The 12716-nt window shown below is 37.7% G+C and overlaps 1 non-coding gene across 1 annotated transcript; it reads left to right on the top strand.

The window, feature by feature from the left end:
• Positions 1-228: 228 nt before the first annotated feature.
• Positions 229-335, top strand: LOC145625914 (small nucleolar RNA R71). The gene has a single exon (XR_014110807.1). It is a non-coding gene; the product is annotated as a small nucleolar RNA R71 (small nucleolar RNA).
• Positions 336-12716: the final 12381 nt, after the last annotated feature.

The raw sequence follows: 12716 nt of genomic DNA, 5'->3' as shown, positions 1-12716 counted from the left end.
TAATTTGATGTTGTAATTGATCAATTTCTCCAATTCGTAAATATCACCTCTCTTTGAAGTGTTTCTTCTTCGGCCCCCCCAAGAGTAATTCTTTGCTACCTCTTCGATTGTGGCTTCAACTTGATTTTGAGGGATCTTGATTAATTGACCACCTGCCCCCGCATCCAAATTGGCTCTTGACATGGGCTCCAATCCGTCGTAGAAAAACCGCATGAGCAACCCTTGATTATACTCATAGTGGGGACATGCTTGCACCAACTCTTTGAATCTCTCCAATGCTTCACCAAGACTTTCATCGGCCTCTTGCTCAAATGATGCAATTTTCCTTCTCATTTCGGCGGTCTTCTCATCGGAGATAAAGCGCTTCAAGAACGCCTTTACAACCTCCCTCCATGTTGTGAGAGAGTTAGGCTTTACTTGCTTTAGCCATTTCTTTGCTCGTCCGGTGAGAGATTTCCGGAAAAGGTGTATACGAATGTAGTCTTGACTCACTTCATTGGTTTGCATCATTGCGCACAATTTAAGGAATCGGTCCAAATGTTCAATAGGGTCCTCACTTGCACTTCTAGAAAATTGCTCCGATTGGACCATTCGAGTATATTGTGGATGGATTGAGAAGTTAGTTTCCGTGATGGGAAGCAAAATCCCTCCCGTGAGCTCATAATCCTCCGGATTTCCGAACTCACGAAACAAGACATCATTCTCTTGTCCCGCCATTGATTCGCGTGGTGAACTTGAAGAGTAAGTATCACTCTCACTATCAACTATATCACCAAAACCTCTTCCCTCGTCTTGATAAAGCCTACGGACTTGTCTCAAGGTTCGGTTGATTTCGTGGTCAATTTGATGTGAGGGTGCTCCTTGAGACCTCATAAGCATTCACCAAAGCTAAGCAAACAATTAGCAATGACAAGGATGATAAAACAAAAAATAAAAAAATAAAAAAAATAAAAATGACTCTAACAAAAGCAATAATAATCGCTAAACAAGCCGCTTCCCCGGCAACGGCGCCAAAATTTGATCAGGATAAGATAGGTCGTTAAGCTACCACCCTAACCAAATTAATCATTTATAAAGCCTAAACCTACACTAAACTAGTTAGTGGAAAGTAAAGGGTCGAACCACTAGGGAAGCACGCTAATTCAACATCAAATATCACTAATGCAAGAGTGAAAAGGGGATTGTTTTGTTGGTTTTGTTGAATATAACACTAAACCTACAAGTAAGCAAGAAAATGATAATTAAAATCAATAGGAAGTGACATTAGGGGTTCGGGGGTTTCAAACATGATTAGAGAGAGGGGAACAATGATAGTTATCATGATGAACATGCCAAAGAACACAAGATTCTACCTAAACAATTCACTCTCACGCAATAGTCTAGGCAAATCAATGAAAGAAGTGTATGCTAATTAGGATCATTCTCATGCATCCTATTAAACACAAGCAAATCAAGAGAATAAAGAAACACAATACATGAAACTCCATTTTAACAACTCATTCTCATGCAATCATTAAAATAGAGGTGATCTTAATCTAGTTCAAATCATTTTCATGCATTTAAACTAGAAGGCAATCAAATAAAGTGCAACAATAACCTCAAGCCATTAAAAATCATGTATTTCATCAATTTAAGGCATGTAATCAATCCAACTATCATCGTTCATCCATCATTCAACGCATATCTTCCACCCCCTTCCCCTAGCTAAGAGTTTAGCCTAGAGAATGGAGATTAAACATAATATTAAAACTAGCAATAAACACAAGAAACTTCAAACAAAACATGATTGAAATATATGAAATCAATAATAACTAGATAAACTAATAAGATAGACAAAAATAAGTAACAATAAAACAAATAAATAATATTAAAGGAAAGGAGAAGATATTACTAAAGAAAGGATTGAAGAAAGGATTGAAGAAACTTGGATACTTGCTTGATTGATGGAAGATTAAAGCTTGAGCAAAGTTGAATACAATAAAGGAAGCTTGAATAACAATCTATTTTCTCTCTCTAGATTAGGCTAATGTTTTATGGAATTAGTACTAAGTGTCTTTCTATTATAAAGAGTCTCGTCTATATATATGTGGCTCCACCCAAAAGAAAGAGACTTGGACAACAAGGCACAAATAAATCGGAAACCCAGCCGTGCGCGCCAGCACAGAATGTGTGTGCGCCCTCTCAGCATAGTGCGCGGCCGCAACTTTGTGGGTACGGGGAAAATGAGCGCGCCCGCACATTAGTCACGCGCGCCCGCGCATCAGGTTTGTGCGCCCGCACACAAGTCGCGCATAAGGTCGCGCAAACTCTCTGGTTTGGCTCTGTTTCTTCAGTTTGGCTGCATATTCGCTAAACAAGCCGCTTCTCCGGTAACGGCGCCAAAATTTGATCGTGATAAGATAGGTCGTTAAGCTATCACCCTAACCAAATTAATCATTTATAAAGCCTAAACCTACACTAAACTAGTTAGTGGCAAGTAAAGGGTCGAACCACTAAGGAAGCACGCTAATTCAACATCAAATATCACTAATGCAAGAGTCAAAAGGGGATTGTTTTGTTAGTTTTATTGAGTAGAACACTAAAACTACAAGTAAGCAAGAAAATGATAATTAAAATCAATAGGAAATGACGCTAGGGGTTCGGGGGTTTCAAACATGATTAGAGAGAGGGGAACAATGATAGTTATCATGATGAACATGCCAAAGAACACAAGATTCAACCTAAACAATTCACTCTCACGCAATAGTCTAGGCAAATCAATGAAAGAAGTCTATGCTAATTAGGATCATTCTCATGCATCCTATTAAACACAAGCAAATCAAGAGAATAAAGAAACACAATACATGAAACTCCATTTTAACAACTCATTCTCATGGAATCATTAAAATAGAGGTGATCTTAATCTAGTTCAAATCATTCTCATGCATTTAAACTAGAAGGCAATCAAATAAAGTGCAACAATAATCTCAAGCCATTAAAACTCATGTCTTTCATCAATTTAAGGCATGTAATCAATCCAACTATCATCGTTCATCCATCATTCAATGCATATCTTCCACCTCCTTCCCCTAGCTAAGAGTTTAGCCTAGAGAAGAGAGATTAAACATAATATCAAAACTAGAAATAAACACAAGAAACTCAAAACAAAACATGATTGAAATATATGAAATCAATAATAACTAGATAAACTAATAAGATAGACAAAAATAAGTAACAATAAAACAAATAAATAATATTAAAGGAAAGGAGAAGAGATTACTAAAGAAAGGATTGAAGAAAGATGAAAACTTGGATACTTGCTTGATTTATGGAAGATTAAAGCTTGATCAAAGTTGAATACAATAAAGGAAGCTTGAATAACAATCAATTTTCTCTCTCTAGATTAGGCTAATGTTCTATGGAATTAGTACTAAGTGTCTTTCTATTACAAAGAGTCCCGTCTATATATATGTGGCTCCACCCAAAAGAAAGAGACTTGGACAAAAAGGCGCAAATAAATCGGAAACCCAGCAGTGCGCGCCCGCACAGAATGTGTGTGCGCCCTCTCAGCATAGTGCGCGGCCGCAACTTTGTGGGTACGGGGAAAATGAGCACGCCCGCACATTAGTCATGCGCGCCCGCGCATCAGGTGTGTGCGCCCGCACACAAGTCGCGCATAAGGTCGCGCAAACTCTCTGGTTTGGCTCTGTTTCTTCAGTCTGGTTTTGTGGGTTTTGACAGTGCTATGCGCCTACAGAGCCTTACATGTGCGCCCGCACAGAAGCCGCACAGTACTTGCGCACAATAGATAGCTAGGCTTCTTGATATCCTCTTTCTTTCGGCACATATTTGATGAGTGACATTTATGTCACTCTTAGGGAGTAGTTTTAGAGTCATTTTCGTGTTTATTTTATCTTATTTTCCCTTTCTTTCTCTTGTTTTCTCTTAATAACATTTCTAGCTTATTTTGGTAATTTTGGTGTGTTTTAGTTTATTTTCTTTATTTTATTAGTTTTAGTCTATTTTCCTTTTTTATTTTTATCTTATTTGCTTGCGTAGTTTTAATTATTTTTAGTTTTAGTTTTGTGTCTCTTATTTTCTATTTCATTTTATTTATTTCCATTTTATTTATTTTTATTTTTATTTTATTTATCCCAATTTCTCCTCGGTTTTGTGTGTAGGGGTTCGAGTTTTATGTCAAATGAGTTCGGGTTCCAAGTTGAGTCAAACACAAACCGCAACCTGCTGCCCCTTATCCTTCACCACACTCCTCCTCTCTTTTCCCCTTATCCTCCACCACACCAAAACACCATTTCCACCCTCACCTCACAGCAGCTCCCTCGACCAGCCACGTACTTCACCCCGCAGCACCAGCCACCACCAAACCACCTGACCACACCACAACCAACACACACAAGCCGTAGCAGCACCAACACAAACAAACCGCAACCCAGCCTGCAACTCCGCAAACACCAACAACCCACTGCAACAGCCACCGGTTGCCAATCCCCAACCAATCCAACTTCCAACCACCAGCCTTCATCCACCTTCGCGCAACCCCTGCTCACCCTCACCTTCAACCACCAATTTACAGCCTGCAAAACCAACCCAATTACCACCAGCCGCGCCACCGTTCTCAACCACCAACAACACCAACAGCAACACAATCACCCCGCATCACCAATTCGCACAGCAACAGCCCCAAATCAGAGCAAATTCGATTTCAATCGGGTTCGGGCAAACCGTTGGTGGTTCGGTCAAAGTTCGAGACAGAGACTTTGTGGGTTTCGTTAATCGAAGAGGAGTGGTCGAACATACCCATGGTTCGACCGAACCAACCCCGTAGTTCGGCCGCACCAACCCACGGTTCGATCGAACCATTTCACGAGCTATGCACATGGCTTTTAATGAAGATGAACGGCCTCGATTTGATGATGATAGTTGATGAACGGTGGTGATGGTGGTGCGTTTCAATGGAGTTCTTGAAGCAGGCTGGTTTCGAGGAAGAAGAGGGAAATCGGGTTGCTGATTGTTTTGGGGGAATGTATGGGTTTTGTTTTCTATTTTCTTTTTCTTTTATTTTTTTATTTCCTTTTTCTTTTTTTTCTTTTCCCTTTTCTTATTTCTTTTCTCTTTTATTCTTTTCTATTTTATTTTTCTTTTTATTTTCCTTTTCTTTCTCTATTTTATTTTTCCTTCTTTTATTTTTCTTACTTTGGCTAGCTTAGTATAAATACCCAATTTTTAGGGTAATTAAAAGAACATTCAATAACTATCTATTCCTCTCTCTAGTTAGTTTTAGATTTAGGTTAGGTTAGGATTAGTCTTCTTTGGTAGAGAGAGAAAGTGAGGTTTTCTTCATTAATGAACTTGGATTTTGAAGAAGGAGTTGTTCAATCCTTTGTAGACCTTCATCTTCAATTAATGAGCAATTTCTTACTCTCTCTCCTCTATTTTTATTTGTTTATTTTGATTATTATTTTAGTTGTTGGTATTGCTTGTTGATCATGTTGATTCTTGATTATTTGTTGATTAATCTTGTTATTATCATGATTAGTGAGTAATTTCCCCATTAAGGGGATGGTTGTGGTGTAGTTGGACCTTGAGCATGTTCTAGGGTTTAGAATTGATTTATTTGTGATTAAAGTCTTTATATGCTTGATATTCTTTAATCTTCTTGCAAGTGCACATTGTTGGTTGATTAAAGGTGAATCTTTGCTAACAAGAAACGGAAGTTGACTTAGTTAAGGTTCATTACTATCGATTGTTATTTAATTGTACCTCCTAGTATATGGTTCTAATGTGGAAACATAGAGGCTATGTTAGGAGAAGCCAATTGACCCCGGAAGGCGGCTAGATTGGATTCTTAATTTCGATATTCGAGCATGTTTAGTTCATAATTAATTCAATTTCTATGCCTTTGTTTATGTTCAAGTGAATGCTATACCTAAACCATTTCCCTTAATGTTTTATTTCTTGTTTTAGCATCTTTAGACTTTAATTTATTTATCTCCTATTCCGGACTAGCTTAATTGTCGATAAAATTTGGTGGTGTTTACCGTTCTCTGTGGTTCGACCCCTATGCTTGCCTTATACTCGTATTAGGTTTGTTTAGGTTGTATAAATTGTATTTGATCTAGGGATAGACAATTGACGACGCGTTTATTCCCTTGTCAAATTGGCGCCGTTGCCGGGGAACGGCTTCCATTACCGTCATGTTATCTTATTGAGACTAGTCCATTGTTTATATTTTCTTTTGATTTGTTTTTGTTCTCTTTGTTTTGTTTGAGAAAAAAATGGCTTATATTTCTATTCCTCAATTTGATAATGAACCGTTTTGGGTGTATTTCAATAGACTTGAGGATTTCCTAGATGATGTTAAAGGTTTAACCAAGGGTGATTATTGTGAAATCATCAATTTGGGATTAAATGAGAATTTTAGAGGAGTAGTTGATAATATGTTAAATGGTAAATTTCAAGACATGTCTTCGGATGAAGCTTGGGATTTCTATTCATGGTTAGCTAGGGATAATTATGATTGGGAGAGGGCCAATCATGAGACTTATGTTCGGGATTCTCATGCTTTTAATGTTGATGCTAATTGTCATGATTTGTCTAATATGAATTCCCATGATGTGCTTGATGCTCCCCATAGTGACCATGTAATGCATGATTTCAACTCCTTTCTCTCTATAGCTCAATGTAATGAGGTACATTCTAATGATGATGAAGTGCATGCTCTTTCTCATTTTGCATCCGATTTTTGCATGAATTCTAAAGGTGTGCCCCATAGTCCCCTAGATGATTCCAATGAGCAAGCTTTTGACTCGTCTATCCATGATGATTTGGACTCATTTGAGATTATGGCCCAAATTTTTCTTGAGTTTCAAACGGTAGCCCATAACCTTATGAGTGAGTTCATTGATAAAGCTTCATTAGAAAGAGATGAGTTTGAGAGAAATTTGCCCCCATTCACTCTTGATGTTGAGATAGTAGAAGGAAAGGTTGTTTATTGTGTTGAAAAGGAGGATAAGGTTGATTACCTTGGAGTTTTTGAGCTTGAGGGAGATGTAGAACATGAGGGTTCTTCATTTGAGGATTCCATGATTGATTTTCATTCCCTCATTAGTGATGTGAAATCTTGTGATGAGGGATTAGCTACCCCTTTTTGCCTTTCTCATACACCTTTTTCCCAAAGGTTTAACCATATCTCCTACTATCCTATGTTCCTCCCTTCTTTTCTCAAAGAACCTCTTAGGGATCCTCTTCCTTTTCATGCTTCCGAAGCCCCAAAATCTTTCATTGTTGATGAGGAAAAGAGTTATAATGCCAACCAAAAAGATTTTTGTGAGGATTTTTCTTTTTCTTCTTCTACTTTTTCTTCTTATTTTCTTGATTTTTCTTTTGATTCTTTTACTTTTTCTTTTCTCCCTTCTCTCAAGCATAAAGTCTCCTTGTACTTTATGTTTGCTTGTCATATGAGCATCGCGTATGCTCTATTTCTTGATATGTTTACCGGTGCATATGACAAGCTATTGCGTTCTTTGTCGGGTTATTTACTAGATTGGTCATGCTTGGACGTTAAGCAAGCCTTTGCGGGAAGTAACCCGTGTTTTATTGCTTTCTTTTTCTTTCTTTTGTATTTCTCATTTTTGTTTACTCTCTTGTCTATGTGTATAGGTACTCGATGCATACACTCATGTGCAAAGATTTTGGATTGAGCTCCTTGAGACGAAGCACACCAATGATTGCTTGCATTTGGAAAAGCAACAAAGACGAGGAATTAGATTAAATTGTGGACAATGTGCTCAATTGCGGGTTTCAACACCCACCTCACATTTGGTTTACTCTTTCCTTCTTCCCTCATCTTGGATCTGCTTTCTTAATTGCATTTGGATTGTATGATTATGAATTGTTGTGTGAATGAGTTTTCTTCCTTCCCCTCCCACCCACCCTTTGTGCCTTTATTTTGAGCATTGAGGACAATGCTCCATTCTAGCTTGGGGGAGTAGCTATTCGCTAGCTTGGGGGGGTTATCTATATCTCTTGGTGTTTTCTTAATCCATAGTCTCATGATTGCTTGATTTATTTCTCTCATACTTGCCAAAGTCTATTATTGAGATAGGTTTTCTATGTTTGGATGGCCATGAGCGCCTTATTGAGTTGAATTTTGGTATATGTAGTTTTGATTGATCATGCTTTCATATTGCACTATTGTATATGCATTCTTGAGTATTGTTGGTTTTGTGAATATTTGTGTGTATAGTGTCTTTCCATGGCATTCAAGGCAAGTTTCAAAATGTTTTGTTTTAAACTTGGACATAATTGGGCTTTAGCACCTAGAATACCCTCTTTGCTAGTTGTTAGAGGTTTTCGTGCACTTGAATGTCGAGGTTGGTTCACACATATAACATTGCCAAGGTAGTAGAACTTAAGGGCTATGAGACCTTAGCTTACTTGGTTTGTGGTAAGATGGTTGTCGCTCTCTAGCTAGTTGAAGCTTTAAAGGTGATTTTTGCTACTCCACTACCGTCATTTTTGTGAGAATGTGTCTATTTTGTTCTAGCCTTCTACATTTCTTGCATGTGTGGCGTTTGGATCCTTGGCATTGCTAGCTTATATCGAGAATTTGGCTTAACCTACCAAAGATCGAGACCGAACCAACCTAGGGGCAGACGAAGGCAATTAGGATTTTTGTTTTGTTTTATTATTTTTCTTTTCTTTTATTTTTCTTTTGCATTTGCTCATTTAATAACCCAATTTGAGCCATTTTCCCTTCTTTGGCATAACCACATTACAAACCAATGGACCTTTGCTTTATTTTCACCTTTATTAGTTTTTGTGAAGCATTCTTGGGACTTGATTTGTATTTTTGGTTAATGAAAGTGAGAAAAAGAATGAAAAAGAAGTGAAAAAACTCAAATTTTGGTACTTGTGTTTATATTTGTTATGTTGAATGGGTTGAGTAAATGAGAAGAAAATAAAGGAAATGAAAGAAAAAGCCGCTCAAAGTTAAAAGAGGCGAGAGCAAAGAATAAAAAGAAATGAAAAAAAAAAGAAGAAAATATTGAGAAAACACAAAAATATTTGTTGTTTGGTTGAAAAAGAATAAGCTTGGGGGAGGTGTTGCTAGAATTTTTGATTTGAAAGTTGGTAGTTTATTGAATTTGAATTGAGGAATGATCAACCTTGCTTCACTTCTATGTTTACCACCAATTTCCAAATTTATTTCCACACCCTTTACCCTAGCCTAAACGTTTCAACCCTTTTAAGACCTTTTGACCTTAGTGAGGTTTAGTTACTACCGATGGAGGGTAATCAAGCCAAGCCTATTGAGCGAGCTATCAATGCCAAGATGTCGGGTAGCCTAAATGTTTTTCATTGATTATTTCTTCCGATTCCTTCGAGGAATCTCGAGATATCACCTTAAAAGTGGATGCAAAACTAGTGAGGATGCGGGAGTTTGGTTGGAGATAAGGAGGAGTGTAAGTCCCTCTAAGTTCTCTATCCTTTGCATGCTTTATGTGTGCATCAACCTTAGCTATTCTTTTGCTTGGCTACCTTTAATGTCTAGAAAGGTTTGTATTCTTGTGCATTTAGCCCATTGTTTGTGTTTGGTTTGAAATATCAAAACTCGAGTTTTCTTGATTTCACCTTTGCCTTGAATGTTATGTGTTGCCAAGAGTTGTGGGTTAAACCTCTTAGGAAACCCTTACGAGAGCTTACTCGTCCTCTTTGGCGACACAGGGGTTTAAAGGGCTTGATGCATACGCTAAATGCATCCGTTATTCCTACGACAGTGAGTTAGTGTACATTCTTTCTCTTTGTTTCTATTTTATTTCCTTTGCTTTCAATAATTCCATCCTGTTCTCTTTTGCCTTAGCTTTGCTCGAGGACGAGCAAAGGTTTAGCTTGGGGGAATTTGATGAGTGACATTTATGTCACTCTTAGGGAGTAGTTTTAGAGTCATTTTCGTGTTTATTTTATCTTATTTTCCCTTTCTTTCTCTTGTTTTCTCTTAATAACATTTCTAGCTTATTTTGGTAATTTTGGTGTGTTATTTTCTTTATTTTATTAGTTTTAGTCTATTTTCCTTTTTTATTTTTTATCTTATTTGCTTGCGTAGTTTTAATTATTTTTAGTTTTAGTTTTGTGTCTCTTATTTTCTATTTCATTTTATTTATTTCCATTTTATTTATTTTTATTTTTATTTTATTTATCCTAATTTCTCCTCGGTTTTGTGTGTAGGGGTTCGGGTTTTATGTCAAATGAGTTCGGGTTCCAAGTTGAGTCAAACACAAACCGCAACCTGCTGCCCCTTATCCTTCACCACACTCCTCCTCTCTTTTCCCCTTATCCTCCACCACACCAAAACACCATTTCCACCCTCACCTCACAGCAGCTCCCTCGACCAGCCACGTACTTCACCCCGCAGCACCAGCCACCACCAAACCACCTGACCACACCACAACCAACACACACAAGCCGTAGCAGCACCAACACAAACAAACCGCAACCCAGCCTGCAACTCCGCAAACACCAACAACCCACTGCAACAGCCACCGGTTGCCAATCCCCAACCAATCCAACTTCCAACCACCAGCCTTCATCCACCTTCGCGCAACCCCTGCTCACCCTCACCTTCAACCACCAATTTACAGCCTGCAAAACCAACCCAATTACCACCAGCCGCGCCACCGTTCTCAACCACCAACAACACCAACAGCAACACAATCACCCCGCATCACCAATTCGCACAGCAACGCCCCAAATCAGAGCAAATTCGATTTCAATCGGGTTCGGGCAAACCGTTGGTGGTTCGGTCGAAGTTCGAGACAGAGACTTTGTGGGTTTCGTTAATCGAAGAGGAGTGGTCGAACATACCCATGGTTCGACCGAACCAACCCCGTAGTTCGGCCGCACCAACCCACGGTTCGATCGAACCATTTCACGAGCTATGCACATGGCTTTTAATGAAGATGAACGGCCTCGATTTGATGATGATAGTTGATGAACGGTGGTGATGGTGGTGCGTTTCAATGGAGTTCTTGAAGCAGGCTGGTTTCGAGGAAGAAGAGGGAAATCGGGTTGCTGATTGTTTTGGGGGAATGTATGGGTTTTGTTTTCTATTTTCTTTTTCTTTTATTTTTTTATTTCCTTTTTCTTTTTTTTCTTTTCCCTTTTCTTATTTCTTTTCTCTTTTATTTCTTTTCTATTTTATTTTTCTTTTTATTTTCCTTTTCTTTCTCTATTTTATTTTTCCTTCTTTTATTTTTCTTACTTTGGCTAGCTTAGTATAAATACCCAATTTTTAGGGTAATTAAAAGAACATTCAATAACTATCTATTCCTCTCTCTAGTTAGTTTTAGTTTTAGGTTAGGTTAGGATTAGTCTTCTTTGGTAGAGAGAGAAAGTGAGGTTTTCTTCATTAATGAACTTGGATTTTGAAGAAGGAGCTTGTTCAATCCTTTGTAGACCTTCATCTTCAATTAATGAGCAATTTCTTACTCTCTCTCCTCTATTTTTATTTGTTTATTTTGATTATTATTTTAGTTGTTGGTATTGCTTGTTGATCATGTTGATTCTTGATTATTTGTTGATTAATCTTGTTATTATCATGATTAGTGAGTAATTTCCCCATTAAGGGGATGGTTGTGGTGTAGTTGGACCTTGAGCATGTTCTAGGGTTTAGAATTGATTTATTTGTGATTAAAGTCTTTATATGCTTGATATTCTTTAATCTTCTTGCAAGTGCACATTGTTGGTTGATTAAAGGTGAATCTTTGCTAACAAGAAATGGAAGTTGACTTAGTTAAGGTTCATTACTATCGATTGTTATTTAATAGTACCTCCTAGTATATGGTTCTAATGTGGAAACATAGAGGCTATGTTAGGAGAAGCCAATTGACCCCGGAAGGCGGCTAGATTGGATTCTTAATTTCGATATTCGAGCATGTTTAGTTCATAATTAATTCAATTTCTATGCCTTTGTTTATGTTCAAGTGAATGCTATACCTAAACCATTTCCCTTAATGTTTTATTTCTTGTTTTAGCATCTTTAGACTTTAATTTATTTATCTCCTATTCCGGACTAGCTTAATTGTCGATAACATTTGGTGGTGTTTACCGTTCTCTGTGGTTCGACCCCTATGCTTGCCTTATACTCGTATTAGGTTTGTTTAGGTTGTATAAATTGTATTTGATCTAGGGATACACAATTGACGACGCGTTTATTCCCTTGCCAATATTACCTACAAAACCAAAGCATGGAAATCAAAATAAAAACAAAGCGAGAAGACTAAGAGAAGGGAAGATAAGGGAGAAAAGGAAAGAGGAAGCAAAACTAAGTAAAAATTCTTAGAAAAAGGGCCAAACAAGCGCAAATGAGGGGAGAATCCTTAGAGAAAAAGGATAAAAGAGTGGCATAAATGCCACTTATCACACTTTCACACAATGCACAGATACATGACCAAATAGTCTTTCCCTTAGGAACCCTTTGTCATGAAATCTTAACATAACGATGAAGCATGCCTTGTCACATCACTCATCAATCATAATTGTCATTGCATCACGAAGTATGAAGTACTTAGCCTCCGTGCCTAAGTTACCCAAATACTTTCATCATGGAGTCAACAGTTGAAGATAGCCTAGGATGGATTAATCCTTGCTTGTTCAGAGATAATATCAAACAACATTTGACTAAGCTCATTCAACATGCATCTTCAAACTTTCGATTC

This window comes from Chenopodium album, chromosome 3, assembly GCF_948465745.1.
Source record: "Chenopodium album chromosome 3, dcCheAlbu1.1, whole genome shotgun sequence".
Taxonomy (NCBI): Eukaryota; Viridiplantae; Streptophyta; class Magnoliopsida; order Caryophyllales; family Amaranthaceae; genus Chenopodium; species Chenopodium album.
This window is presented reverse-complemented; position numbering and strand designations above follow the sequence as displayed.